Consider the following 5,801-nt stretch of genomic DNA (forward strand, 5'->3'; position numbering starts at 1 on the left):
TTGTAACAAAGTGAAATTGTCTTATATGAATAATGGGCCCAAGGACAATGGACCATTCCCATGGGGACAACAGTTATGATAGTGTGAAAAGGGTGGTCATGTATATATGCTAAATAGGCCATATTTGAGGTACCTTTTGATAACCAACATAATACAAGACAATTGCTCTCTTCTTTCTCTAAACCTAATCTCATCATCCTAATCTAGGCTAATCCAAGTCTAATTAGGTTAATCCAAGGCTAATCTAAAAGCTTCTTTCTTTCAATATTCTTCTAACTTGAATATTGCATGGTAAATAACACTTGACCATCTTGTGTAACATATGCCATTGAGGGAATGAAATGGGTTAAAAGATGATTTTTTTAGGGACTATAAATTTATCATGAGTGAAATAAATAGTATTTAAAAATATTATATAAAAAATTTCCAAAATAACCTTAGGTCCAACTATGTTACATTCTTAGAAATAGACATCTTAGTAAGATGTCTCTTTTTAGTGAGAGTCTTCTATTTTATACATATAGCCATTAAGATGAATTGTGTTGCATATTCTTTTTAGATGTCTCTTTTTAGTGAGAGACTTCTTATTTGTACATATAGCCATAAAGATGAATATTCTTTTCTCATGTGGCATGAGTGTCGAAAATATAAAATATAAAAAACTTATATTAAGTTGTATCCATCTTAATTTCTTTTAGGGGGAATCTGTAAGAGATCCATGTTATCCAGATTTATAGACTTTCCTTATAGACCTATTTTCCAAGCCATATTTTTCACCAAGCATCATTCAAGTAAATATTTTTTCTAAAAGAATAGTATGTGGTCAATTAGGTGATAGCCCAAGTTGTGAAGGTATATGCCTAAGACTAGGAGGTCCTTAGTTCAAACCTGATAATGTTTTCCTCAATGACATCGCCTTTAAGAGAATAAAAGGTGCCTACCGTGGGTGGTGAAAAATGGCAACTATGAGGGGATCTTGGACTTAAAGCTAGTTTTTTTAAAAACCAATATATTGTCAATAATTATAAAAAAAACATCCTTGGTCTTTGATTACAATCATTTTAAGAATAATTCATGCAAGAGTATAGCTTCTAGGTGCTCTAAGGTTCTTGGTTCTTAGGCTTCATTTGATTTTACAACATGTTTAGGAATGACTTACTCTATATTGTATCATATAGGGGCCCTAATAATCTAGTGTTGTAAAACAACTTTGAGTATTTATATCATGTTTAAAGTTAAGGACTAGCATGCCCTTAGAATGTCGCCCATAGACATGAACATAGAAACACTTGTCATTAGCTTATCTCTCGTAGTTCTTAGAGTAGTTTGATACCCACCTAAGGCATTACCTTGCAAAGTGGCTAGGATCATGACAACAACCAATTACTACCTTATGAGGAGTTAGCATACTATAAGACTGATGTACCATCGCATACCCACTAAAAACTCTATATGCACCATAATTTTTTGAGTAGGAATTACCATACCCTCACTAGCTGTTGTCTCAAATAAGTTTGTGTATTTCATTTCTATTTTGCTTTATCTACATGAGAAAATGGTACCTATGATACTTTTAATGTTCCCAATACCAAACTATTGTGGCAAGACAGTGAGCGCACTACTAGGCATGCATTAGAGGTATGAAGTGGATGAGATTTTAGGAAAGTGCATGGGATTCTAAGAATTCCCCATAATGAACATGATTTGAATGTGTGACTTGAGTGACATGAGTGGGTGAGTCAATGTGGTTGGTTGTGAGAGCTTCAACATCATGTGGAATTTGTTGAAGATCTTGAAATTAAGTAAAGATGTGGATTTTGTTAAAAATCTTGAAAGTAATTTGTGTAGTGTGTTGCATTTTTGTTTTTGAATTTTTGATTATAGGAAGCCCTTCTTCAAGAAGAAAACAATCTTCTCAAACTAGAGGTGAGAAGTTATGGTTCACTGTTTGACAAAGTTGTGTGATGAAGAAACTTAGGTGATCTCATGAAGGTTCTATTGACATATGTAGCTTTCCAAGGCTATTTCTGTAAGGGACAATGTTCCCTTATTGGGTTTGAGCACTCATACAATCCAAGAGTGTTCAAGTGACAACTTATCCTCCACCCACTCTATAGAAATAGTAGTTGCTAAATCAACCCAAGAATCTCCAAAATCAACCCAAGAAGATAATGTGACTTCTCTATATCTTGGGTACGTATGTCTTCTACTTGTATTTTGAAGACTTCAATTAATAAAATCTAATATAGTAATGAGCCATGTTTCTAAACATCTCCATTATTTCCATGCTCACAAGTCAAAAAAGCTAATGAACCATGTTTCTAACATTTCACCATTATTTCCGTGGTCCTAGGTTGGAGTTGTTTCCATCCAATGTGGAGTAATACGACACGCTATCCCTCTCATAGATGTAATGCCATCCAAGCTACAGAAAGCATCCAAAATGTGTAGATATGGACTAGAATATTCTTCTTGAAGGATATTCTTCTAGTATGTGACTACTCTTATTAAAGCTTTTTTAACTACCTCTATTTGATGTGATGGATTATTTTGGTGATTCCATGTTCCCACATATTAATTAGCGAGTAAGATAAAATATAGCTACTTTTTTTCTAACCTCTTCTTTATCATACCTTATGCAAGGACATTGAGAGAATTCTAGGAAAGCCTTAATCAAATGATATTGTTAATAATAGAGGGATTCAAGGGTAGAGACTAAATATTGCATCGTTGCTTTGTTAATAATAAATGGATTCAAGGGTAGACACTAAATATTGCATCGTTGTTTTGTCAATAATAAAGGGATTCAAGGGTAGACACTAAATATTTCATCTTTGTTTTGTTTGCATAAATTTGGAATTTTCTTTGGATGAGTCTTAATTGATATAAATGGATTAAGTTACATATTCTTGTTTATCACCTATATATACTGGATCTTTGTAATGCTACTTGCCTTTGATTCCATGATTACACACAATACTAAAGCAAGTTGAGTGGTGGTGGTTTCATGTAGCTATTATTTATGTCATGCGTTTTGTTTGGCCTTGATGGTGTGTGAAGTCCAAAGTATACTAAAGTTATATCACTTCCTTAATATAAAGATAAAAACTTATTTAACCATGGGAGACATGCATCTACATAATGACAATTAAGATGTTATGCAATCCACATGATTGTGGAAAAATTGAAATAACACACAAGTGAGAAGAAAGTAGATGTTACATTCATAACATGGTTGAGTGTAGGACCTAAGTAAGAGCAACCTACGTGGACTTTGCAAAAGAGTACATTAGGTGGAATACAAGTCTTAAAAAACAACCTAGAAGAGTTAACATCCGTAATAATTCTCTCTTCTTTGGGTATTTTGTCATGAGCCTTTTGTTCACATGAGGTGTTTATAATAATTTAAATCTTGAAAGCACATAAAAAAATAGGGTCCATAGTAAAATTTTATTCTTATCCAAGTAGTGAAATAAAAGATTCAAAAAATCTTAATTTTATAAATATGGGAAGAAAGTTATTAGAGATTATGTATATGGTGGACTATTATATAATCTTTCTCTCTCTCTCTCTCTCTCTCTCTCTCTCTATATATATATATATATATATATATATATGTATGTATGTATGTATGTATGTATATGTGTGTATATGTATATATATATGTATGTATGTATGTATGTATGTATGTATATGTGTGTGTGTGTGCAACAGATAATATTCACTTTTTATTATATTTTGAGAACAAGGCTGCACACTGATTTACAGTACTTTCTCGGAGATTGTTTATCCTGAAGACAAACTCGAGAATCTATTTGGTAAGATCCAAGGCATAGATTTTTGAGGAATTAGTAAAAATATTGTATGACACTTACCACAACAATGAATCCTACACTTATGGATGAATTGAGTGATTTAATCATAGATATGTTGGGATGCATAATGTGTCTCCCCATTCACAACTATAGTTGGATATGGAAAAGATTCCCATAGAATATGAAATATTTTAGTACCCTAAGATTCTCTAACATTTGATGAATTCATAGCTCAACATCTATGAGTTAGAATCTATTGGTGAATATACATTTGCGAGTAGAGAAAAAATATAGAAACTTCTTCCTTGATGTTGGAAAAAAAGTATTGATAAAAGTCTAAAAAGTATCTTGCCCAAGCTCTCTTTGTCAATTCGTTTGACTACTAAGTGGTCAAAGGGGCTTACTTGAGTATTTCTTGTTGGAGCTATATATATTACACCCTAACTTGACTTAGATCTCACCTATATATACAAACTCATAATTAATATGAACTAGTCTTTTGGGAGCGTATATGGTGTAACACTCTTCCTTCTTCTCTCTCTCTCTCTCTAAGTCACTCTATCCCTATCTCTTCGTGTTTATGTATGCCCAACATGGTATCAAAGCATTATGGATCTTGCTATTGTGAAGAGAAGAGAAAGGAAGTATCAATTATGTTAATTCCATTCATGTGCATGTTCTATGTTTCATTCAATCTTTTATTCATGTTTTGTAGAATTCTAGTGATTAATCACTGTGTTAACAAGTTTATGCAGGTCCTTGGATGGTTGATCTAGACCACCCTATCTTATCCTAATTGGAATTGTATTATAGAAACACATCACTAATGCACCCAGATCAGCGCAACCAACCTGCTTTAGTCGTGCTAAGCCAGTGTTTCGTGAGAGGACTGAGCAAAAACCTCCAAATAGTAGTGGCCTCAGATGACTTGGATGCCCTCACCTTTTCGAACAAGTGGTGGTGGGAGCAACCACTTGAAGCAAACAAGAAAAGACTGCAAGGAGAAGAAGAAGGACAAAAGGAAGAACAAGGAGGAAGAAAGTTTTGATTTGGATCCCAGAGAAGACACCTCAGAATCAGAGTCCAGCTCTAGGAGTCAGATGTCGAAGAGGGAAAGTCCTAAAAAAAGAAAGGTAGGAAGTAGGCAATAAATGTTCAAGAAGAACTAAAGGCCCGCCCTAGCCAAGATTACAAGAGGACACACAAGATCCAGACTCAAACGACCAGACGTATGGTGCACAAGGTGTAATAATCAAGGTCACATCAAGGAGGAGTGCCAGTTGAAGAACACGCACAACAGATATGCAGTATCAACGGAAGGAACAATCACACCGTAGAGAGTGTTTCTACAATACTCGGAATAGAAATCTGAGAGTAAAAGTCAGTAGCAAGCCCCAGCCCCATGAACTAGATCTCCCAATAGGAACTAAAATCAATAGACTGTAAGAGGAGGTGGAAGATTTGGGTCAAGGGGAGCTTTCTTCTACTGCAACGGTCTAGGGCATAGAAAAAATTGCCCCATATTTCAGTGTCATCAGGAGGAACTACAAGAGCCTAGGTCACAAAGGGAGGTGAACGCAACATAAGCTAATGTAACTGTAAACATGGTAAAAGTGAACCATGTGTACAGCTACATCAAGAGGAACTATAAGAAAGTTGCAAAGGGAGGTGAACCCAACAGAAGTTGATTATGCAGATGTAAACATGGTAAAAGTAGACCATGGGGCAGGCAAAGAACAAGAAAATCCATTGGAGGTAATGGCTGTTGACAAGATCACAAGGGCTTATCAAGACATGAACGTGCAAGAAATTTTGAGCTAGAATAGAAACAGAAGCCAAAACAATGGGCAGAGCAAAAGCGAGTACATGAGAAAATCATCAAGTTGGTGCAGAGTGCACAAGGAATGGTGCGGACAATGCAGTAAAGCATACTCCTACTGGGAGAGAATTCTAAGGAGAATCCGCAGACATGATAAACCTACTCAA

At 34.9% G+C, this 5,801-nt stretch overlaps 1 long non-coding RNA gene across 1 annotated transcript; it reads left to right on the forward strand.

Moving 5' to 3' along the window:
* Positions 1 to 1,883: 1,883 nt before the first annotated feature.
* LOC147626666 (uncharacterized) lies at positions 1,884 to 2,580 on the forward strand. The gene is made up of 3 exons (XR_015268683.1): positions 1,884 to 1,926; positions 2,012 to 2,193; positions 2,354 to 2,580. It is a non-coding gene; the product is annotated as an uncharacterized LOC147626666 (long non-coding RNA).
* Positions 2,581 to 5,801: the final 3,221 nt, after the last annotated feature.

This window comes from Cibotium barometz, chromosome 22 (assembly GCF_041138505.1).
Source record: "Cibotium barometz isolate CiBa-2024 chromosome 22, ASM4113850v1, whole genome shotgun sequence".
Lineage (NCBI taxonomy): Eukaryota > Viridiplantae > Streptophyta > Polypodiopsida > Cyatheales > Cibotiaceae > Cibotium > Cibotium barometz.